Raw genomic sequence first — 26,840 nt, 5'->3', positions numbered from 1 at the left:
GACAGGATCCAATGAGTTTTCACAATTTGGAGAGAGCAGTGAACTTAACAGGCAAACCTCTCTTATTACTGCAGACTTGCTACCTAACATAATACAGACACTAAATGAGAACTTAGACTAAATATTAGGTAGTAGTGTCATTCCAGACAATGTCACAAAGTAAAATAAGAAAAACAAAGAGTCATGGATGACACATCGAAGTACATATATCTCAGTAATTTTTTGAACAGCACCAAAGAAAGTGATTGGCATGGATGAAAAACTAAACCAATTCAGCAAACAAAAAGCAAAGTGGAAAGTTGACTTATTTAGTCTAAACAAAGAACTTGTTATTTTCATTATAGTGAAATTTAAAGCAACAGAAATACGAAAATATTTTTTCACATTAACCTTTTAGCTTCTTTGTTATTTTGGTATATTATACAATTATGTACATGTGTGTAATAGAAAATTATAAATTGTAAAGATTAGAAGTTAGAAAAAACTTTTATGTATGTGAGGGACGGGTATGGTGTGTGTTCCTGTAGGTATAAGCATCCATGTATGTTTGTATATCTGCATGCAGAAGGCCAGAGGTTGATAGCAAATCCTTTACTAAGTTATTTCTCCATCTCATTATATTTTTGACATTATTTCTTTTTAATTTTTATTCCCATATCATCATAATTTTTCATAAAATATAACTGTAAAAAATTTACATTCCATAATTTCCTACCCTACACATATTTTGGTTATTTTCATTTTTCCTCTAAATACATGTTTTTGCAGTTAAAATAAATAATTTTCCAGCCTCTTTTCTGATGTAATGTCTATCTTGGATGTTGAGTTTTATTTCTTGTATGCAGCAGAAGGATGGATTTGTTTTGCAGCCATTCTGTTAGCTTGTGTCCTTTACAGAAATGCAGCTTTAATGTCACCTGTGGGTCCAGCCTATTTATAGCCACTTTAAGGTATAGAAAATATTTTTTAGCCTATGTGTTGAGTGGGATACTATCAACACATGGTACTTAAAATGTTTGCACTTGCAAAGTTCTACCAACTGAGATATGAGGGCCTGATCATGGATACCTGGGCACAAGACTCCTGAACCTGGTTTCCACAGAGGCACAAGTTTCACAATCACAGTCCTGGTAGCAACAGCATCAGCAGCAGGCTTCTTCTCTGGAGTAGGGTCTTCTTCCTCTTCTGGGATTATGAAGTAACCTCTGACCCGAGTCTGTCACACTCTGTATCCTGTTATGCCTGATGAGACATTGACCTTTGCACTTTTCTCCTGTGCATAAATGCTTTTCAAGTACCTCCTAAAGATGTGGTCTATCCTTACAGTGGCCAGGCTACTTGGCTGCAGTCCATCTGCTAAGCCTTGGGACATCAGCAAGGACAAGATCTTCAGTGTCAGGAGGCTGAAGTTTGAACTTTTTGGTGGAGCATTCCTGTCAGAAGAATCAGAAGCTCTCTGAAGTGTTAGCCAAGGAGACACGCAGAAGCTGAAGGTGACTAAGGCAGGGGGATTGTGAGCTCTCTCTCTACTATATCAGTCAGGCCTTTTTGACGTTAACTCCTGCAATACTGCCTGTTCAGAGGCATCCTCGATAACCTTGGCTCTCAGATTTATGGTAAGTGTTTCATGTCATCAGTCATGCTGAATGCAGTATCTTGACTTATCTCCCAGGAGGTAGGACTGTTAGGATTTGTAGTGTTACCTGGGCTTCATCATGGCAGAGGAACATTGCTCCTTGAACAGGTTGTTGGTCATTCACAGCAGATGAAGATTGCACTTGAGAGGGCAAGTGTTTCCCAGAGCATCAGTGGTCTAGCTCAGACATTCTGATAGAAGACAGAGCCCGACTTTCACTCATTTGACACTTGTTCCAACCTCCTCAGCAACTGCAGGACACAGGAACAGGTATGACCTATGGCACTGAGATGGACGTATTCCACTAAGGGCAGGTTAGTGGAGTATTCAGGAACATAGCCTGAAATGGTGACCAGTTGCTAACCAATCTCTTGGAGGGAGGGGCTTCACAGCTGGAATAGGACCTTTTCTTCCTTTCCAAGTCTATGCACTGTCCTCTCTGAGACAGAAAGTTCTAGGTTGGAGGTTGGAAATCTCATGTTTTCACATATTGAACTAGATATTTGACTCAGTGGCAGCAGCATTAAGAAAGAATTACTGTTGGAAGTCAGGGAGTTCCAGAGGTTGAGCCTTCAGTGACAAAGCAGATCTAGTCTTTCTGTTCAGCCTGTCATCAGCAGACACAAACAGGAAAGGACTGTAGTACACAGCTTCTGGATTTGACTCCAGCCTGAATTGTTAGTGTAATAGGAGATTCATGATACTTGACTGCTTTTTGAAAGGTCAGAATCATAGCTGGAAAAAAACACCTTTGTCTTCCTGATTTTCCTGGACTCTGTCAGAGTATCATCTTGAGTACCCTGAGTACAGATTGTCCATCACTGTAATGATCCTGGGATCCATCACCATGTGAGGCCTTTGCACACCAGGATGCTTATTGAATATCAACTGACAAAGGGAGAGATCACACCACTGCACAAAGGCAACCTAGAAACTGGGGTCACATCTCAGAGCCAATCTTCATTCACCCTTACTCCTTGTATGTAAGTTGGTATAGCCATTCAAATATTGAACAAAACAGACTTTCAACCAAAATTAATTATAAGAAATGGGAATGACATTTCATACTCATCAAAAAAATTCTCCCAGATGACACACACACACATTGATAGTCAGAGACTTCAACACTTTGACCAAAGAAAGTAGTCATTGAACTAACAGATGGTATGACTCAAATGGACCTAATAAATATTGACATAACATTTCACACAAACACAAAAGATTATACCTCATTTTCACCATGTCATAAAACCTTCTCCGAAATTGACTATATACTAAAAAATAAAGGTAAGCCTCAACAGATACAAAAAAGTTGAAATAACCACTTGTCTCTTATCAGACCACAATGGATTAAAACTGGACTTCAGCAACAACAGAAAGCTTACAAACTCATGGAAAGTGAATCACTCTTTATTCAGTGACGACTGGGTTGGGGAAGAATTAAAGAAAAAAAAATTAAAGACTTTCTAGAATTCAATGAGAAAAAAAAAGACATAACATACCCAAATTTATGAGACATAATGAAAACAATGCTAAGAGGAAAGTTCATAGCACTTAGTGCCTTCATAAAGAAATTGGAGAGATCTCATACTAGCAACTTAAAAGCACACCTAAAAGCTCTAGAATAAAAAGAAACAAATACACGCAAGAGGAGTAGACATCAGAAAAAAGTCAAATTCATGACTAAAATGTATAAATTAGAAACAAAAGAACACTGCAAAGTATCAGTGAAACCAAGAGCTGTTTCTTTGAGTAAATCAACAAGGTTGGCAAACTCTTAGCCAAAAGAGAGACTGTATGTATCCAAATCAACAAAATCAGAAATGAACTGTGGGATATAGCAAAAGACACCTAGGAAACCCAAAGAATCCTTCCGTCTTACTTCAAAAGCCTATAAATTAGAAGATCTAGATCAAATGGATGATTTTCTTTTTAGATACCATTTACCATAATTAAATCTAGATTGGGTAAATAATTTAAATAGTCCTATAAACTATAATAGTTCCTTTAAAGGGAAGAGCAATCGTTAAAAGTCTCCCCTACCCCCAAGGTGGGGAAGCCCAGGGTCAGATGATTTAAAATAGATAAATAAATACTAAATAAATAAATTAATAAATAAATGATTTTGTTGAATCTATTCACACACTTGAAAATTTTCTTAGAATTAGTATCTGGTAGTATAACTGATTTTTAACCTTAAATACTAAAATAACATAAACTCTCATTTAGTAGGATTAAATTATATTAAGCATAAAAGAAAATATTTAAAACCCCTTTGAAAACACCTTAAAATTGTCTCTATTCCTCATACTTTTACATACTTACATGTTCACTGTTCTTTTAAAATAATTCTTCAATGATCTCTGAGATGTCTCAGCCAGAAGAAGCATTTGTCAGCATCTTGACAATTCTCAAGCCCCACATAATGGAAGAATAGTACTGGTCATATATTTCCTATGGTACATGGACATGTACACACAGGTACACACATGTGTGCAGGCCCACTCATTCACATATGTGAACACACTCATAGATACATACAATTGTGAGAAAAACCAAACCAAACCAAACAACAAAATCTTCAAAAACAGCAGTTCTACTCAGCCGAAGAGTCACGAGTAAGGGATAAATGATTCTTCATGATTTAAAAGATGATTTCAAATAAAATGATCTCCCAGAGACTTAGGAATAGTAAGACCACCGAAGGCCATTCCTCAGAGTTTAGGAAAAATGATTACGGTTTCTTTACAATTAAATAATAATAGGTGTTTCTAAAAGATGATATTAGCCGTAATGGAGCTCCCCAGCTCTGTACTTACAGCATTATTTTGTGCTATCTGGATCTCCACTTGTCCCAGAAATCTCTGATCCACCTGTTTACTCACAGTCCCCCTATCTTCTCAGAGAGCCCCTTCAGCTCAGTGAGGAACATCATCAATAAGCTCCAAGGTTTTATTAGTTTATCTGACAAATGCTGATCTCCCCTGTTGGGTTTAATTTGCTGGTCTGTTATTGTGGTTGCTCCCATTCATCATCTGGTGACCTTTCCTTCTCTGTATTCTAGAACTTTGGTAGCATTAATCCTTCCATGTTCTTACCTTAGAGAATTAATTACTGGCACACAATTTTTATTCTTGATAATTATGGCATTGATTAATGGCTATTGCACAATCATATGGGAACAGCCAACCAGTGTTACGAGAAGCGTCAGGGTAAATTTTGTTTCCTTGTCTTGTCTTGACTTGGAGACCAATGTGAGAAAGAGGTTTCACCCCTTTTAAGAAAGCAGAGTGCTGTGGTGACATGTCTTGGTTACTTTGTTTCCTTAGATGCTAGAACACAAATATAATGAAACTCATTTAGAACAAGATCCACAATCCTAAACAAGGCTTTTGTGTTCACTGGAATGAAAATGTTTTCTTCAAAATATATTTCTAAATAGAACTGTGCAAACAAAAACAAAGAAGAATTTCCCTTCCTCATGTTAAGAAACACATTGCTTAATTTTTTTCCAAGAGTGAAGACTGAAAAACTAAAGACTGTAATGCCACTGAAAGAAGGCATCTGAAATTAAATTATTCAAAGTCTTATAAGAATTAAGACAGTAACAAGCCATCACTAAAAATGCTGTTTTCCTAAAAATCCTTAAACACTCACAGATCCACATGATACCCATTTATGCACCCACTCCCGACTCACACCTCTGTCCACATAAGATCTATAAATACAGGTACCTACTCATAAGCATACCTACCAAATCCTCACCTACACACACCTTCCCAAACACACACCTACCCAAACACACATCTACCCACCACTCACCTACTATCACACACATCTGCCCCTACATTCACTTACCTGTACATTCACCTACTCCCATATATCTACCCCACATGTACCTACCATCACACATCTACATCTACACACACCTACCCACACACACCTAACCCCACATACATCTACACTTACACACACCTACCCATATTACCTACCACATCCATACACAACTACCTCCAAACACCTCCCCATATACATATTACCTCCTGATCATTAGAATTATGTTCTCCTCTTAATATTCTTCTCATCTTAGACTTTTTTCTGTGTGCTTTGTTTAAAATCTCTCCCAGGACTATTTTTCCTAACCTGCTGTGATTAACAAAATTCTCATCAGAGAGGCATTAGGAGAGGTTTAGAAATGAAATCAAAACTCCACAACCCACTGAAAGCTGTGATCTACAACATGGAACATCTTTTACAGAAACTGGAATATTATATTCTCCCTTCTCAGCTGTATGTTCACTGACTGAAAGCCATACTAAAGTTTATACAATGTGTATAAGCCTTATCCAAAATGGATCGTCTCATCTAATCAAACCTGGAAGCATGGTTTTGACTCTTCAACAGTGAAGTGAATATCTTATAAATTAAAAGCTCAAGTTTTGAGGAAAGAAAACTACAGGAGGCTTGGTCACATGCAACCTTTGACTTTTGGGTTGCTATTTATAAGTTTTGTTTTTATTTTTTAATTTAAAATTTTACCCTTTCTGGGATTAGGTTGCATATGTGTGCAATGCATTGTAAGAAATGGCTTTATTCAGGAGTTATTTTGTTTGTTTTTTGCTTACTCCATCCCTCTATTCATGTTACTAGAATCTTGACCAAGATTTCTGGATAGAAATTCTATATTACCTCAATACTATAAAGACAAAACCCAGCACAAACATATGCAATTTCTCTTTTAAAGGAGTCAGATAAGTCTCTAAACTTGGGATTTGGTCTTGACAAAATAAGTATTTGCTAGTTTGGTTCTGGATTCCACAGAGACTAGTCTGCGCAGGTGAGAGTGTGGACTATAGAAGCTAACTGCTTCTGGGACAGGCCCTCTTTTGGGCCTTCATCTTTTGCCAGGAGGCAGGTAAGAACTCCAGATATCTGTGCACCTTCCCTGCAAGAGAAGAGCTTGACTGCAGAGAGTGCTCTAACTACTGAAACTCAGGAGAGAGCTAGTCTCCCAGGTCTGCTGAGAGAGGCTAACAGAATCACGAGAGGAACAAGCTCTAACCAGAGACAACTATAACAACTAACTCCAGAGATTACCAGATAGCGAAAGGCAAACGTAAGAATCTTACTAACAGAAACCAAGACCACTCACCATTATCAGAATCCAGCACTCCCACCTTAGCCAGTCCTGGGCAGCCCAACACACCCAAAAAGCTAGACCTGGATTTAAAAGCATATCTCATGATGATGGTAGAGGACATCAAGAAGGACTTTAATAACTCACTTAAAGAAATACAGGAGAACACTGCTAAAGAGTTACAAGTCCTTAAAGAAAAACAGGAAAACACAACCAAACAGGTAGAAGTCCTTAAAGAAAAACAGGAAAACACATCCAAACAGGTAGAAGTCCTTAAAGAAAACCAGGAAAACACATCCAAACAGGTGATGGAAATGAACAAAGCCATACTAGACCTAAAAAGGAAAGTAGACACAATACAGAAAACTCAAAGTGATCTGGGGATAGAAACCCTAGGAAAGAAATCTGGAACCATAGATGCAAGCATCAGCAACAGAATACAAGAGATGGAAGAGAGAATCTCAGGTGTAGAAAATTCCATAGAGAACATTGGCACAACAATCAAAGAAAATGCAAAATGCAAAAAGATCCTAACTCAAAACATCCAGGAAATCCAGGACAAAATGAGAAGACCAAACCTACGGATAATAGGAGTAGATGAGACTTAAAATTTTCAACTTAAAGGGCCAGCAAATATCTTCAACAAAATTATAGGAGAAAACTTCCCAAACCTAAAGAAAGATGCCCATGAATGTACAAGAAGCCTACAGAACTCCAAATCGACTGGACCGGAAAAGAAATTCCTCCCAACACATAATAATGAAGAAAATACCTAATTAAAAAAATAATAAAATAAGCATTTGCTAAAATTAACTGAAAATCAGCACACAATTTTGTAATAATACACACACACATACACACAGTCACACATCAGGGCTGTGCATATGGAAAGCCTAATCATTTTATTATTTTTCCTTTCATAGGTGTTACTGGAGAAGATCATGGATTAATTGACTTTCCTAGAAGTATTTGGAGAATTTCTCAGTTTTAAAAGAGGTGACATGATGATTTTCCTTGCTAATGTTTTGCAATTTGGATTACTGGGTCACATAAAGAATACTGCAGTGTTTTCAGAGTGAAAGAACAGAAAGTGTGCGTAACAGAGGAAGATCTGAAAGGTTGGACGAGGGGAGGGATGCTGCGTTGAGTACTTCCATGTTAGCCCAATACAAACTAAAGCCTTGCAAAAGAGGAAATCTCAATTGAGAAAATGCCCCCAACATATTGGCCCATGGTGGACTTCCTTGATTGATGACTGATGTCAGAAGGCCCGAACTTATTGAGGGTGGTACCACCCCTCGTCTGGTAGTCCTGGGTACCATTAGAAAGCAGGCCAAGCAAGCATTCAGTAGGAATTCAGTAAATAGGACCTTCCAAGACTTTTGTCTGGATAAGTTTCTGACTCCATGTTTCTGCCCAGTGTGTATTCCTGCTCTGACCTCCCTCTGTGATATAGTATGATGCTGCAAAATAAACCTTTTTCTCCCTAAGTTTTTGTATATAGCAATAGGAATCCTAAGACAGATGGGTGAAAGAACAGATAAGGGGAGAAAGAAAAGAGAGAGTTACAGGTGATAAAAAGAGAAACCATTATTTCAAGTCAAAAGTAGCTTAGAGGGAAAGGGGTTGGAGAAAATATTGACCGACTCAAAAACTTGAGACAATGTGTTTAAGAAAGGAAATATAGTGAAGGAAACTCTGAAGGTAACCTTGGAACACACACACACACCTGAATGTCTGGAAGCAATACAGATTTGGTCTAGTGCTTATCTACCAGTTCCCAACCCTATATAGCCAGACTCTGAGCTTCCTATTTGCATATCTTCTAGGGTGATCACCCAGAAAAACTAATGACTATCTCTTACAATTTTTAGCAGACCGATAGCAGTGTTATTCCTCGTGAGCCTTCTATTTTTAAGAAGCCCTGAGCACCTGTAGGAATAAACTTGAGCAGCAAGTAGTTCCCGTGCTTATACTTGATATACAAGAGACATTTCTGAGGGCTCCCCAAGCTCCATAAGTGCAGAGACATTGAAAACATGAACTGTTCTAAAGAGTAGGTGTGTATGTACCATATGTACAATGTCTATATAGATTATGTATAGTAACAAGCGACTTTTAATAATTTCCTCAAGTGAGAGTGGCATGCTGGGTCCTGTCACCAGCACATTGGCTTCCAAAACCATGGGTTTTGCTATGCCAAAAGCATGAATCAAATACATTTCCACCAGAATGGTGGTGGCTCAGACGTGTGATAGCAAGAGGATTCATGCAAGTTTAAAATCTACACACTCAATTCTAAGGCAGTCAGGACAACCAAAATAATTACCATGTTAGCTTATACTACCTTGGAGAAGTCCATAGTTCCCATGCTGTCTGTGATGGCTCTTGCCTGCAACCCCAGCTTTTCTCAGCACTTGGGAGGCTGAGTCAGGATTCTAAGTTACACAGCAAGTTCAAAGAGAATCTTTATATCTTGCCAACTTTATATGTCCAAGCTCTGCAGATTGGCTAGTATTTTTTTTTTTAATTATCATCTCTAACGAATCAGATGAGAATAATAAAGATCTTGCATTAGGGTAGATTTTCTGAGTCTCAAGTTTCTCTGATAAATGGTGGAAGCCTAGAGTTCTGTGGAGGAAAGGGGTGCTCAGCAGATGAGAATGGCATCAGGACTTAAGACTGAGTGGAGCTGAGGAGCATCTTTGTGCCATCACTGAGCATCTTGGCTCACAACCAGAAATCTTGGTCTGAATGGTTAAGGATTTCATGATTTCACATTTCAGTAGGAACAGGTGATGTGAATTTTTCAACTAGACAAAAAATATCTAGAATTCTCATTTTTACTATTACACACTGGTTTTTATTTCATCGAGCCTATCACTGCTTCATGAAAAGCTTAAGCTCTTATAACAGTATAATTCTTATTATCTAAACCATGGTCAGTGCTATTACTGAAATCTTAAACACTTGGACATATCCAGACACACATGTATCATTTAATATACAAGAAAATACTTTTCTCATGTACTCAAATTTCTGTCAGAAACAGTTTTTGTTTTGCTTTATCTTCAAAATGAATAGTTCCTTTCACATTTCTTCACTCAAATTATTTTTAAAGGATGTTATCATTTAATTTTCTTGCATACATCGTTTCTACCATTCTTCCTCTCACTCTCCTTTCCCATCTCCCTCCACACCAGGGGCTTCTCTTCTACTTTCAATAGATACTAATGAATGCTTCATTATTAAGGAATGATAGAACTGTACCAAAATAGATTAGTCTGCTTAAAAATGTTTATTAGATACCCTCATATAACAGAAATTTTAAAAATATGAATTATACTTGATCAGTATGGCAAGCATACTTTAGGCAGTGCTCAATAATAAACAGAAGTGCAAAGTTAAAAACGTGCAATGGAAGGTTCCTGAGCATATTCAGGCAACGATAAATTCCACGCTGTTTCTACTCCCATTCCCATTTAAATATGACCAAGAATTATACAATCATAAGATTTTATGAAGTTCCATGATATTTTTATTGTACACACACCCACAAAACCACACATGCTCACACACACACACACACACAATGAACTTTTACCATCATATTATAACCCAGCAGCATTGTGTGTGTGTGTATGTTTATGTATGTGTGTGATTTTTTTGTTTTACTTCATTATTTAATTCTCTTGTATCTATAGCGAATAGAGTTTTATAATTCAGTCTACGCTGTGAGCATGTCAGCTTATGTTATATATTTTATTGCTATTGGGTTTTTTGTGTATTTTTTATTTTCTTGAAAATAAATTACAGTAATCCTATTTGCTTCTTCCCACTTTGCTCTTTATTCTTCCCACGGACTCCCCAACCCTGCTACCTCTCAAATCTATGGCATTTCTTTCTTTAATTGTTGTTATAGAAAACTAAAGAAATGTAGTTTTATATTCACATATTAAAGGCATAGTTGGATCTTAGAAAACTATATTACACAGTATTTTCCATGTTTCTAAGACATTTTCATACTTTCCATTTTAAAATCAAACTCAGGGGTCTATTCCTTAAGAGAGGACAACAACCCTGAGAGACAGAGGTTTGCATTCCTGTAATTCTAAGAGAAAAATAATCCACCTTAAAACTAGATGACAACATGTTACTCAAGCAAAGCACCATGTAATTGCCCAGTGATGGTAATTATAGACTGCAATGTAGAAAATTAATATTTGCCAAGCAATGGAGATTTTCATGTTAGGCTGTCATAACAAGGATTTTTATTTCTAGAAGATGTTTTAGTTTAATGGGAAAACTTTGGACTCTGTGTTAAAGGGTCATAAATTATGTTTTTAATTTGGCAGCCATCTTGCTACTGACTGAGAATAAGGTATTTAATTACAGTTCTTTATTGTCTATCAAAATATGATTCTAAAGGACGAATTGAGTCATATAATATATATATATTATATATAATATCAATTTATATTAAGGTGACATGTAAAAATTATAAAAGAAAGTAATTCACCTATATGCAGGTTTCCTTTTGGGTTTTCTAATCTCTACATATGATTTTTAATCCTAAAAGGAATAAAGTATTAGCAATGACCTTGTTAGGATATTGAAGAAGCATTATTAATGCAATGCTCATAAATCACAAGCAAAAGATATTATACATAACAGTATTGATGAATTTATTTCTGTGAGTAATAGTTATTACTTAAAACTGGGTAAAGGATGATGATATGTTTTCTGATGGCAAGGTTAGTTCTCAAAATGTACTAGGGACTTGGTTATAGTTCTGTAAAATCATTCTTAGAATAACATAGAAGGATACAAACGCTTTAGGTGGCTATGCAAAGTTTATGATTACATAAGTCATTTATGATTTATTTTAAACAGCTCTTTCTCTACAAATTCTCATATGGTTCTCTATGGATTCTTCATTTTTTGTTTCTTTTTTTGTTTGCTTGTTTGTTTCGAGATAGGGTTTCTCTGTATAGCCTTGGCTGTCCTGGAACTCACTTTGTAGACCAGGCTGGCCTCGAACTCAGAAATCCACCTGCCGCTGCCTCCTGAGTGCTGGGACTAAGGGTTCACGCCACCACGCCCGGCTTTCTATGGATTTTTAATAACAAAATTGACAAATAATGGCATTAGTTTAAAATGGTGTTCTAAAACTACAAATTATGTGGGCTGTATAAGAATAGGTAAAATTTACCTGTCAAGCCTCAATAAGTATACTGATGTATAAAAATATTATATAGTATGAAAAGCAAAACAACCCTAAAGGACAATATTTTTAAACATTAATGCTGCAGGATTTTACCTGTCCAATTACATTAGTTCAGCGGGAGGCCTGTGATTGGACAGGGAAGACAGAGGTAGTGCAAAGATCTGCAGAGAGGGAGCCTCTCAGCGGACAGAGGAGAAAGCCAAGATGGAGGCAGGTGTGAACCAGCCTGGTTTTAACCAGCCACAGGTAGCTACGATATCATAAGGTTAGAATCATTGGGATAAAGCTTTTATTGTTATCAATTAGTTCTGAAATTATTGTATCGGTACCTTGTAAATTGAGAATTTATTGATACATAAATCTGATTGGTTAATTATAAGCTTCAAGAGTTTTGATTTACTTGGTTACTGGAATGTGGGGCCACTGATTGATTACAGGGGTTTGTGGCAGACAGGGAACCAGCAGCTCCAGGGACAAGTGAGCCAGAGCTGGGAACAAGGCAATCTGATGTGTCAGGAAGGGGGTCAGGGCAGCTAGCTAGAAAGAGTTGCTGGCTGCAGGAGTGCAGGAACACAGCTGGTCTGGCCCCACCAGAGAGTTGGCAGATTCATTTTTAATATTTCCCACAACACATTAAGGTAAATAGAATGTTGAAAATTAACACAAGTTTCTGAAACATTTCTAAAACATTCTTTTAAAGTGTTCGTTCAGCCCATGTTTGTATAACATAAGTGACCAAGAACTAACCATATCTTAAACTGTACTTTGCCAGCTGTGAAACAGGAAATGACAGTCACAAGCATGTGCTTTAATGGGTAATATACAATTGGAGTACATTCTGGGTTCACCATCCTGTGGAATACCTTAGTAAGAATAGCATTGCAAAGCCAGGGCCTCCTCACATGTAAAATATGGAAAAGAATCTCTATCTGTAATTTTTTTTTTAATTTAGCTGGTCAAATATTTAATTAAACACTAGTATAGGTTAATAACTATGAGTTAATGAGTTGAGTTTTACCAGCATTACTGTTGATAATGTGGGTTAATCTAATGCAATCAATTGAAAGGATTTAAGTTTGAGGTTTCCTGGAGAAAAAGAAATTCTGTCCACACACTGTAACAGAAATAGATATCATGATTCTATCTTATTGGCTTCCCTAAATGTATGGTAATATTACCATATCAACTACTGGTAAGTGTTCTAGCCTATCCTATAGGGATGGTCTTGCCAATCTTCATAATTGTATGATCCAGTTTTTTAGATCTCTCTCTGTCTCTCTCTCTCTCTCTCTCTCTCTCTCTCTCTCTGTCTCCCTCTCTCTCTCCCTCTCTCTCTCCCTCCCTTTCTCTATCTCCTCTCCCCCCCTCTCTCTCACACACACACATTATTTACAGAAAATGACCTTGACTGAAGAATCATGTTAAATAAATTAAGTTAGATAGATACATAAAGTCATGTATTCCCGTTTTTCTCATTTGTAGGCCTTACATTTTACATATCCAATCACAAATGTATTTATGAAACTTAATTAAAACTAGGGTGATTCAAAGAAGAACTAATCCCAGTTCTTCACAAACTATTCCACAAAATAGAATCAGAAGGTACTCTACCCAACTCATTCTATGAAGCCACAATTACTCTGATACCTAAATCACATAAAGACCCAACAAAAATAGAGAACTTCAGACCAATTTCCCTTATGAATATTGATGCAAAAATCCTCAATAAAGTTCTCGCTAACCGAATTCAAGAACACATCAAAACAATCATCCATCCTGACCAAGTAGGATTCATCCCAGGGATGCAAGGATGGTTCAATATACGGAAATCCATCAATGTAATCCAGTATATAAACAAACTCAAAGACAAAAACCACATGATCATCTCGTTAGATGCTGAAAAAGCATTTGACAAAATCCAACACCCATTCATGATAAAAGTCTTGGAAAGATCAGGAATTCAAGGCCCATACCTAACCATGATAAAAGCAATATAGAGCAAACCAGTAGCCAACATCAAAGTAAATGGTGAGAAGCTGGAAGCAATCCCACTAAAATCAGGGACTAGACAAGGCTGCCCACTCTCTCCCTACCTATTCAACATTGTACTTGAAGTCCTAGCCAGAGCAATTAGACAACAAAAGGAGATCAAGGGGATACAAATCGGAAAAGAAGAAGTCAAAATACCGCTTTTTGCAGATGATATGATAGTATACATAAGTGACCCTAAAAATTCCACCAGAGAACTCCTAAGCCTGATAAATAGCTTCGGTGAAGTAGCTGGATATAAAATTAACTCAAGCAAGTCAATGGCCTTTCTGTACACAAAAGATAAACAGGCTGAGAAGGAAATTAGGGAAACAACACCCTTCTCAATAGTCACAAACAATATAAAATACCTTGGTGTGACTCTAACTAAGGAAGTGAAAGATCTGTATGACAAGAACTTCAAGTCCCTGAAGAAAGAAATTAAAGAAGATCTCAGAGGATGGAAAAACCTCCCATGCTCATGGATTGGCAGGATCAACATTGTAAAAATGGCTATCTTGCCAAAAGCAATCTACAGATTCAATGCAATCCCCATAAAAATTCCAACTCAATTCTTCAATGACTTGGAAAGGGCAATCTGCAAATTCATCTGGAACATCAAAAAACCTAGGATAGCAAAAACTCTTCTCGAGGATAAAAGAACCTCTGGAGGAATCACCATGCTTGACCTAAAGCTGTACTACAGAGAAATTGTGATAAAAACTGCATGGTACTGGTATAACGACAGACAAGTAGACCAATGGAACAGAATTGAAGACCCTGAGATCAACCCACATACCTATGGTCACTTGATCTTTGACAAAGGAGCAAAAACCATCCAGTGGAAAAAGACAGCATTTTCAACAAATGGTGCTGGCACAACTGGCTTTATCATGTAGAAGAATGCGAATTGATCCATTCCTATCTCCTTGTACCAAGGTCAAATCTAAGTGGATTAAGGAACTCCACATAAAACCAGAGACACTGAAACTTATAGAGGAGAAAGTAGGGAAAAGCCTTGAAGATATGGGTACAGGGGAAAAATTCCTGAATAGAACAGCAAAGGCTTGCGCTGTAAGATCGAGAATTGATAAATGGGACCTCATAAAGTTGCGAAGCTTCTGCAAGGCGAAAGACACCGTCAATAAGACAAAAAGACCACCATCAGATTGGGAAAGGATCTTTACCTATCCTAAATCAGACAGGGGACTAATAATCAATATATATAAGGAACTCAAGAAGGTGGACTCCAGAAAATCAAATAACCCCGTTAAAAAATGGGGCTCAGAAATGAACAAAGAATTCTCACCTGAGGAATACCGAATGGCAGAGAAGCACCTGAAAAAATGTTCAACATCCTTAATCATCAGGGAAATGCAAATCAAAACAACCCTGAGATTCCACCTCACACCAGTCAGAATGGCTAAGATCAAAAATTCAGGTGACAGCAGATGCTGTCGAGGATGTGGAGAAAGAGGAACACTCCTTCATTGTTGGTGGGATTGCAAGCTTGTACAACCACTCTGGAAATCAGTTTGGCGGTTCCTCGGAAAATTGGACATAATACTACCAGAGGATCCAGCAATACCTCTCCTGGGAATATATCCAGAAGATGCTCCAACCGGTAAGAAGGACACATGCTCCACTATGTTCATAGCAGCCTTATTTATAATAGCCAGAAGCTGGAAAGAACCCAGATGCCCCTCAACAGAGGAATGGATACAGAAAATGTGGTACATTTACACAATGGAGTACTACTCAGCTATTAAAAGGAATGAATTTATGAAATTCCTAGGCAAATGGATGGATCTGGAGGGCATCATTCTGAGTGAGGTAACATATTCACAAAGGAACTCACACAATATGTACTCATTGATAAGTGGATATTAGCCCAAAAACTTAGGATACACAAGATATAAGATACAATTTGTTAAATGCATGAAACTCAAGAAGAACGAAGACCAAAGTATGGACACTGTGCCCCTTCTTGGAATTGGGAACAAAACACCCATGGAAAGAGTTACAGAGTTAAAGTTTGGAGCTGTGAAGAAAGGATGGACCATCTAAAGACTGCCATATACAGGGATCCATCCCATAATCAGCTTCCAAACGCTGACACCATTGCATACACTAGTAAGATTTTGCTGAAAGGACCCAGATATAGCTGTCTCTTGTGAGACAATGCCGGGGCCTAGCAAACACAGAAGTGGATGCTCACAGTCAGCTATTGGATGGATCACAGGGCCCCCAATGGAGGAGCTAGAGAAAATACCCAAGGAGCTAAAGGGAACTGCAACCCCATAGGTGGATCATTATTATGAACTAACCAGTACCCCAGAGCTCTTGACTCTAGCTGCATTTGTATCAAAAGATGGCCTAGTAGGCCATCACTGGAAAGAGAGGCCCATTGGACTTGCCAACTTTATATGCCCCAGTATAGGGGAATGCCACGGCCAAGGGGTGGGGGTGGGTGGGTGGGGGACTGGGTGGGGGAGTGTATTGGGGACTTTTTGGATAGCATTGGAAATGTAATTGAGGAAATTACCTAATTAAAAAAAAAAGAAATCACACGATAAAAAAAAAAAGAAATATGAACAAAAAACAAACAAACAAAAAAAACTAGGGTGATGAGAACAATGGAAGCAGAAGGGAGAGAGAGGAAAGGAGAGGGTTGTATGAGGGAATGTGCTTAAACTTCATGGCATTCCTGTATGACAGTATCCTTATGAAATAACATCATAAACAATAAAGATGTTGGTTAGGTGACACTTTAAAAAATGTGTCTGCACTGACTTCTGTCTCATCCTAGTTCTCTTAACAATGCAGCATAAGATGCAGTTACATTTACATTGAACTAAATACTATAAGTAATTTAGAGGTTATTTTAAGTCTATAGGATTTTATGTGAGGGCTTTGAGCGTTCTAAGACATCGAAGATACTGAAAGACAACTGGAAGACAACATCACGTGGCTCTATTTTGACAAGCAAGTTCATCATGGTGTAAACATCCCACAATGTTCTGACACAAACTAAGACAGCTGCAATATTACCAGGCAATATATTCCTATGAGATCAGCATCATTTATGTAATCCTCACTGATTAGAGATCATTTTTGTGGAATATAACTGTATAAACACACATGTATAAACAAAATCAATGGAGATGGAGTTCTCAGAGAACATTAATGGATATACTACTTCACAATCATGTCTCTTATGAGAATTAAAAGACACTCAATATATCTAATGTCCTCATGGGCCCTTTATAAATATCTAAAATTATTTTTCCATATCTTCCTATGAATCAAAGTTCTAATACGGTAAAAGAAATAATGACTTGAGACTATATTGGCATCTGCTCTGTACATCATATGAGTGAGACAACTGACAAAATTCATCATGGATTACAGAAGAGGTAAAGAAGGTTTGATGAAATTTAACAAATGGATGATATTTATGTTAGGAAATATTCTTGCTTTTACCAAATGCACTTGAAAACATCAGAGAATGGAGAGACATGACATATGGAACTTATTCTGAAATACACTTGGCAAAATTAAACTGAGAAATAGAGCAAAGAACACGGATTTTTAAACAAAGACTAATTCTGGATAAAGGTGACACAGAAATTCATTGCACTATCTTTGGAATCTTTCTGCTGTTCAAGATTTTTTTCAAAGTTGAAAAAAGCACAAGGACTGGGAAGTACCCAGAGGTCATTGGTAGGTCATTTGCCTAGCATGCATGGCACTGCAGGTTTGAACCTCATCAGAGCTGAAAAACATTCAAATAAAACTAGATTTGATTGTTAAAAGAACAAAGTAAAATGATAGCATAACTGGGTATATATGTAAGCCCCCACTCCAGCAGCACCTCTGTCCATAGCCCTGAATTTGTTCTCCAGAGCCAGTAGCTTTCCTTTTTTTTCACTGGCTCCACATTCACTACCAGAGGGAAAAGGATAGATGTTAGAAGTCCGCATTAGAGTTAGAAGGTAGAAAGACACACTGTTCTACCACCAGAGTATTTTTTTTTTCATATTTGAATGACTAGTCTTTGATGAATGTGATTAAGATGAACATAGTGTAACAAACACTAAAACTCAGCCTTCTTTTTAAAAATATGCTAACCATTTAGGAAATCTTTTCAGATGCTTTCTAAGTTCTGGCTTGTTAAGAATTCCTCTTGAAGAAATGATGACCTAGAGGATTCCATGTGATGGAATAACAAAAAGAAGAACATTTAGTTTGGGGCACTGTCCTCTGTCATAAGAAAAAAAATCACCAAAAAAGAATTTTACTAAAAAGAAATAACATGCTCACTAAAAAATGAGCATGCCTGCCATGTGCTCTACTGTACCAATTGTGACCTTCTTTCCTGGGCAGAAGCCACCCAAGTGTTGCTGTTTACAGACATTTCTAATTCGGACTCACCAAACTTCACCCTAAACTCAGGGGCCTCAAAAATGTTAATTTGGTTACATACAATTTCAAGTACAACTCAACAAAATGAGCTGGTGTTTTCCTTTTCTCTTTTCTGTCATAATGTTTTTCTCCTTGTTTTCCCTAAGTTTGAAAGTCTCAGATAATGTTTCTCCTGATACGAATGCTCATCTTGAAATATATACATGTGCTTCCCAGGAAGTTCAGCCAGAAAGCTGAAACCCAAGTTAGATTTATATTCTTGCTTTTTGCCCATTTAGAAATCACAGAGGCTTAGGGAAGAAGATCCACTAATGCCAGATGATCTCTCCACTCAGATATCCCTGGCATCTTGTGTCCTGAGTAAGCTCTGACCATCATTAATGCTCATTATACAGCAGCACATACGTCATCATTCCATACCACAGGGCAAACATAGACATCCGGGCATAATGTGTTAGCACTGACATTCTGGCTATCTATCTTTTGCAAACCTGTCATCAAACAATAGAGGAAAAGTTAAAGAATTGTGTTATTTGGGGCTTCAGAGTATGGTAAAGAAGTAAAGGATGGATTTTTCATTCAGATTTGTATATTATCTAAAAAGCCCTGTTTTTGCAGGATGGGGAACACTATTCCTGTGTGTTTTGTGCTATGGGAATGCAGTTCCAGCAAGGTTTGGTTTTTCATTTCAGATTTAGATTCTTTGGATGTTTATATCATTCTTTTAAATTTCTGCTTAAATTGTTCCTATGGAAATGCTTAAATCCATTAGAACATCAATCTTTTCCCCTTATTGACCTTTCAAATCTCTCTGCTGTTCATTTAATCGATCTTGAATGAACCTACTTAATTTATCTTCCATCATCTTTTTCCTTTGCTTACCAAAGCAAAATGAGACAAAACAGAGCACAGTAAGTCTTGTAATCCAGTGGTTCTCAACTTTTCTAATTCTGTGCCCTTTAGTATAGTTTCTCATGCTGTGGTGACCCTCAACCATAAAAATAGTTTTTGTTACTACTTCACAACTGTAATTTTGCTACTGTTAAGGATTATAATATAAATCCTGTGGTTTTGATGGTCTTGGGCAAACCCTGTGAAAGGATTGTTTGACACTTCAAATGGGTTGTGGCCCACATGTTCAGAACTGCTATTCTAATTGAAAACTTCACACCCTCAATATAGGTGGAACTCTCCAAGCTCATCTGTGCTCTATCTCACTGTCCTCTGGGCTGTTCCACTGACTCTGCTCTGCTCACCAAAACTGTTTCCTCATCCACTTTGTACCTTCCATCCCAGGAACTGTGCTTATCAAAATTTCCAGGCTATGACATCAGCTTAAACTACAACTGAAAAAAAAAAAAACCTACCACCATTTTAGACACAGCTATAGCATTACCCACCATTCCATTAATAAAATTCTCTCTTTGCTGAGTTCCTGGATTGTGCCCTCATGGCTCTATGACTTGTTCTCCCACTATGACATCCAGAAGGTCACAGTCCTCTTATAAGACTTGAAATGAAGTATACTGTTTAAGATCTAAGAACATGGCCCCTATAGGTTCAATTTTTTTTTTTTTGTAAAATTTTTGTTTTAATTTACTCAGACAAGTTCAGCTGGCATTGGCTTATCAAGCACAGTCAATTATATACATCTTTCCAGAAAGCACTCTTGGTGGAACATCAAAGACAAGGAGGAAATCCCAGCACCTTAACAAGTGAAATCATCTAATGGCCGAGGAAAAAGCCCTCCTTCATCCAAAGCTTTAGTTTTATTTTGTTGAGATGCTATCTTACTATTTAAACATAGTGTAGACTGGTCTTGAACTTATTGTATATCTGAGCTAGCCTCAAACTCATGATCCTTCTGTTCATCCTTGAAAGTGGCCACCATATGTGAATAAATTTATAGTTTCTACACTTTTTTTTCAAATTTTAATTAGATATTTTCTTCATTTACATTTCAAATGCTTTCCTGAAAGTCTCCTATACCCCCCTTGCTCCCCTACCCACCCACTCCAAATTCTTGGCCCTGGTGTTCCCCTGTACTTGGGCATATAAAGTTTGCAATGGGACTCTCTTCCCAATGATGGCCAACTAGGCCATCTTCTGCTACATATGCAGCTAGAGACATGAGCTCTGGAGGTACTGGTTAGGTCTTATTGTTGTTCCACCTATAGGGTTGCAGATCCCTTCAGTTCCTTGGGTACTTTCTCTAGCTTCTCCATTGGGGGTCCTGTGTTCCATCTAATAGCTGACTGTGAGCATCCACTTCTGTATTTTCCAGGCACTGCATAGCTTCACAAGAGACAGATAGATATATCAGGTTCCTTTCAGCAAAATCTTGCTGGCATATGCAATAGTGTCTGTGTTTGGTGGTAGTTTCTACACTTTTAAACCTCACCCCTCAAAACAACACAGAGTGTACACCAATACCCATGCTTCTAAAACCAACCAACCAACAAACCAACAAGACAAGCGTGGGTTGCAGAGGGTAAAGGTGTGTGAGTATGTTGGGGAGCGGGTATATAGTTCACTGTCTCCAAATCCCATAGTTAAATCTCTAGCACAACACACACACACACACACACACACACACACACACACACACAAAGGCAAGTTACACAACTATGACAAATACACCAACAGGGAATTGTAAATAGAGCTCAGTGGTTAAGTGGGTGCCTAGCATGTTCAAAGTCCTAAGTTTGCTCTCTGGTACCAAAAGAATATAAATAAAAACAATATGTCAGGTGGTGGTGGTATACCACCTTTACTCCTAGCATTCAGGAGGCAAAGGTAGGCAGATCTCTGAGTTCAAGAACAGCCTGGACTACAGAACTAGTTTCAGGAAAACTAGAGCTACACAGAGAAATCCTGTCTTGATAAACATAAAAACAATAATTAACTTCTGCATTTTCTGGTTCATGACCAGAATAAGATCTTTTTTAAGACCTTTCAGTCATGTACTTCTCATTTGTAAAATGGAGATTCTAAAAGTTTACCCACCTTATAGGTGAAGATTAAAGGAATTGACATTGCTAAATAAAACTACTTCCACTAATGCCTTACAGCATAAGTGTCTACCACATGTTTCAATGTCAGAGTTATTTGTGTTCTTACACATAGTTCTTTGAAAACAGACACTCAAATCAAGTCAAATAAATATCAAAATATAATCAGAAAGCCTTTAAAGAAGAGTTTTTGGTTTCCTACAAACCTTTCTCTAACATACTAAATATTTTTGAAAACCAGTTTTTCAGAAACTGGTGTCTAATTAATCATTTATATGGATAACAATAAATAAAATAAAATTTAAACTAGATTATAAGCTGAAGCTTGTAGGCTTACACATATAATCTTGGCCTTTAGGAAGCTGAAACCAGAATATTGTCAAGAGTTTGAGATCAATGAGGGCTATAGAGTAAGACACTGTCCACCAAACAAAACTTTATAGTAAATACTTCAGGTATATACTCTATATCATGCAAAAGAAACTAACAAAAAGCAATTTTAGAACAGTTTTTATCTCCTTTATGGATAAAATAATAGATTGCCTTATACATTTAAACGTTCCTACATTTATTGAGATGGACGATATGATGATGTCGATTTTGTTCTGATAATCTGAATAGTGAGTCCATTTGAGTATTTACTAACACTATTTGCATTTCCAAGCATGTTTCTGATTTGTAAAGTGGTGTATGTGCAATTAGCACATAAAACTATAAAACTAAATCATTTATCATATTATTTTAATCAACTGCCTTACATGTGGATCTAGAACTACACAACTGAGCTATACTTCCTCATTGCAGGAGAACAACAATAAAGGTTACAAAGACATTAGAGTGCTCAGTCAGCAAAGTTCTACAATCAGTGGGCAGTAATCAGCACTGATTATTATATTTCTCAAGTACACTTCCGCTACGTGGAGGGATCAGTTTTGTAACCACAGTTTCCCTTCCCCCTGCCTTTCTGGTTTCATCTACTCACTGTGATTGCTGTAAAATACTGAGGTCCTACATTTCCCAGAATACACTTTGCTCACCATGCCCTCTCCATGTCCTACCCTCTCCCTGTCCTGCCCTCTCCCTCTTTCTCCCTCTTCCTGCACAAACACAACTCTTTCGTTTCCTGCAGTCAGGATAAACCCTTAGATATATTCCAAGTTCCACGTCACCTTTTCCTTTATCACATTTTTCTGAGTATAGCTAAACATGCCCAGAGATCAGATCTCTATTTTTCTACTACTACAATTATTTATTTATCCATCTGCTTCCTGATTTAATTCTAAGCATCTAAATATCTACTTCAAGTCATCTGTCAGTTTATTGTACCCAGCCAAATTAGGCATTTAATAAACACTATTACAAGAAGTGCCTGGATAAACACCAATCATTTTTTTTCTCATTGAAAGTTAATATTTCTTCTATGTAAATTTCCTATAGATTCAATAAATTTATCTTTATGTAAATTAATTATGCTTTAAATTTTATTTAAGGCATGTTCAGACAATGTTCATAATCAGAGATGCCAATTTTTACTTTTAAGGATATTTCTTCTTTAATTTAAAATCATATCCAAATTGTATCTAAATTACTTTGAAGTGAATACTCTCCACCAAATGTCTTATTGCTAATTAGAACATATTTGTATATCTCCAAAAATCCACTATGCTGGATTATTATCTTTTTTTCTCATTTGATGAGTGTAGCCATTCATTTATTCATCTATCCATTTATCAACCTGTGCATTCTTACAACTAAGAGTTACTATTTAAGCACTATTGTCTGCTAGACATTGAACTCAGAGCTCATGAAACAAAGATGTGAATGAAAAGATTTGCCCTCACTGAGCACATAGTCCACAGTAGGCAGGGAGGCCATAGCCAGAAGCACAGCACAAGACAACACAAGGTAAATGCTAACAAAGAAATGTACAAAGTTCAATTTGTGTGTGATCAAGGCAAGAAAGCAGGGATTCTTTGACAGTTTGTAAAGAAAGATTTAAAAAATACTGCAAACGCCATACCTCTAAGTATCCGAAGATACCCTCCTACCACCTCAGATCATCCTTCCGTAGATTTCAGCAAAGGGACAGCATCTGTGTCCCACCCTGTCCACAGTATGTCCCAGTTGTGTCAGGGATCCTCTGGAAGCACTGCCTTGGAAAGCTCGAGAACCCTATCCCCTTCAGGCAGCCTGAGGGGTGATGCAAACATGGGAGCTGAGCCTATCAGTGATTGTATCAAGCAGCTGAGAAAGTTGTAGCCTGTGAGTCATGGCTCTTTTCATGTGTTTCCAGATCTGTAGGAGGAGAGGCCTTTGGCTGGTAGCACCAGCAATGTAGCACCTATGATGATCACTTGGGGAAAGAACGCCGCTGGAGCCACCAGGAGAGGTACACAGTCCTCCCACCTTCCCAAAGTGTGCACATCCCCAGTGCTACCACCAGGCCATGCCTCAAAATAGTGTGAGAGCCAAAACCCCACATTTTCAGAAAAAGGGGACAAATAAATTAAGCTCTGCCACCCACTTGCCTTATGTGCAGCTAAGGAAAATCAAATGAAATAAACAAGTAAATTAGCAGCTGGTATGTGAGTGCCAGATCACGAATGATTTCAAAGGCTGTGCCAGCCAGTTCTTTCTGAATCAAATTTGTTCTTGTTAGGAAAGTAATAATTAACACTCATACTACTGAGATTAATGCCTAATATCCAGTGAGAGTCTACAGTGTACCAAATACCATGCTTACAATTTATAGGCATAGATTTCTTGTTATCAAATTCCTGATATCTCTCTCTCTCTCTCTCTCTCTCTCTCTCTCTCTCTCTCTCTCTCTCTCTCTCTCTCTCTCTCCCCCCCAAAGTCACTTTAAATAGCCCTGCCTGGCCAAAGTGGTCTTGGGCTCACAGAGATCCATCTGCCTCTGCCTCCTGGGTGCTAAAATTAAAAGTCTCCACCACTACTTCCCAGCCATGATGTATTTCTTTCTGCAAGTCAGACTTTACCAGTGAACAGCCTGGCACTCAGAAAGTCAAGCTAATTTGTCAAAGTTCACATGTGGTAAGTAGAAGAAAGCCCCTGTGACTGTTAGTGTCTTAAATGCTCAGTTCTGAATATTTCTTCATTAAATTTAAGGAACATACTAGTGTTAAGATTATGATGCTTTTTTACTCAAAGAAAAGTGTACTCTTATCCAGGGTCATTTTGCTTTGCTCTGTAACTGCAGAAAATAATGAAACAAATGTATAAACAATAATGAAACAAATGCAAAAACAAAAACTTTAAATGCACAGCTATTTAAAGTTAAACACATAAGAGAAAATAATTTTTCATGCTGTTCCATTGTTTGCTTAACTTTGTATATGCATTTTTATGAATGCTCCTTTTCTGCAAAATAAATTAATTTAAAACCCTCTAGAAAATGTCAGAAGACTCTCACCCTTTGTTATTGGGAGACAAATAATTTCACTCTCTTCTTTGATGTCCAGAGGATGGATACCTAATGAAGAAAATAAAATTTGTAAACAAGTCACAAGTTGGATGTTTACAGTTTAAAAGTATTATATTTTTCTTATAAATGAATAAATATATATAAAAAGAATATGATGTAATAACTTAAAGACATCTGTAGAGGGAGAACATTTTGAAATTTTAGTGAGAAATTTATTCATCATCAGCCTTCTAAAAGACGTTACAGTGGGTGTCAGTGGGATAGCAAGCATCATAAGGAATGATGCCTTGTATGAAGAATGAAGAAGAAAGTAAACTAGGGCTAAACCAATTCCAATACTTTGGTTTTTGAGAATCCTGAAGAGAAAAAAGATGCCAACAAATCTCTATTACAGCATTCAAGCACAGCGAGCTTCTTGGCTAACAACCTCATGATCTAGGACTTTGTAAGGAGCAGAATAACAGGAACCATTTCAGAACTTCTGAATTAGAATCTATGTCGTGACACAACACCCATATAATTTGGAGCCACAATGAAATTGGATAACTCCCATCCCAAAACTTTCATCAGAGTCTCCTGTGCACTGGCTACACCTAATAATGGCTGATGCCAGGACTGAATTTCCAGCATCCTTTTTCTCTCTTTGTATGTCACTGAAATGATGTTAACTGCCTCAACATAGGCAGAAAAATTCCCCCCTCCTCTGATGGAAGCTGTTTTAGTAGCATAACCCTTGTCTCTATGTCCCCACTGATTCTATCATGTCCAGACTCACCATAGCAACAAGAAGAATCCTGTCATTTGGAGGACCAGAATGTGCCTGTCCCATGATAATAGTATCTCAGGGATCTTTCTTTGTATGTAGTTGAAAATTCAAATATCAAATATGGTATTATAAAGTGTCTAACTGTACCACTATCTCATATGTATTTTATTCTCCTTCAATATTATAAACTGACTACACATATTATTCTTGAAAAGACTATTTCTTTAATATCCATTGATACCATCCTGCTCTTGAGTTCAATAAGGTGGCTTCTTTATTGTACTATTCACACCATTTAAATAGCCTAAAGAGTTCAATCCCAACAAGGCAAAACCCACAGTGATCTATATATATATATACATACATATATATATATATACATACATACATATATATATATATATATATATATATATATATATATATATATATATATATATATAAACACTTGAAGAAAAAGAAAGTCACAAACCCCTCTGATACTTTTCACTAAAGAACAATGTCCCATTAGTATTTAATTCCCAAACCTCTGATAGTGAGCACTATTACAAAGGCTCAAGTATACCTGGGGCACAAGACAGCTAAGTACCAAATCACTGAAGGACTGTACAAGGCAGTTCCGTATGAACCCTTAAAAGAGAGTGCAGACCTTGAGTATTCTCTTATATAATGGGAGGCATTACAAACAACAAACTTGGATTGAACCACTCTGTAGCTGTTCCTGAATGAATGGGTTTTGGCATCCTTTATCAGTGAACATACTTGTAGAAAAGCCTGTGATCTCACAATATATTGAGACCTATATGCCAGATATCAAAGTTAAAAATCGTTTCCTTAGCAAGGGGACTAACCACAACTGTAAGACCCATGATTGGAGAGTTGTAGACAAGGAAGAACACAGCTTTCCTTCTGATGAATACACCTTGCTGACAATAGGAGATGCTGAGTGGAGCAAGCCTTGAGCTTGTCAGAACATTTAAAAAGCAGAGAAAATAGTGAGAACTAGAGATATATGTATGATCTGTCTGTCTATCTGTCTATCTGTCTATCTATCTATCTATCTATCTATCTATCTATCTATCTATCTATCTATCTATCTACCATCAATCTATCATGTCTCCCAATATATGTATATATTATATGTATGAATGTATGTATTATATAT

At 37.2% G+C, this 26,840-nt stretch overlaps 1 protein-coding gene across 13 annotated transcripts in view; it reads right to left on the bottom strand.

Moving 5' to 3' along the window:
- The window catches only part of Lingo2 (leucine rich repeat and Ig domain containing 2), a 1,228,899-nt gene that overhangs the window by 292,122 nt on the left and 909,937 nt on the right, over positions 1–26,840 (bottom strand). For all 13 annotated transcript variants that reach the window (XR_015047437.1, XM_029476375.2, XM_029476378.2 and 10 more), the window contains one exon: positions 24,898–24,957. The gene's annotated coding sequence lies outside the window, so the exon portion shown is untranslated. The remainder of the gene's footprint in view (positions 1–24,897; positions 24,958–26,840) is intronic.

The sequence above is a fragment of the Mus caroli genome, unplaced genomic scaffold (genome assembly GCF_978045245.1).
Source record: "Mus caroli unplaced genomic scaffold, Mus_caroli_1 scaffold_6, whole genome shotgun sequence".
In the NCBI taxonomy this organism is placed as follows: domain Eukaryota; kingdom Metazoa; phylum Chordata; class Mammalia; order Rodentia; family Muridae; genus Mus; species Mus caroli.
Note: the sequence above shows the minus strand (reverse complement) of the source record. Positions and strands in the feature narration are given on the sequence as shown.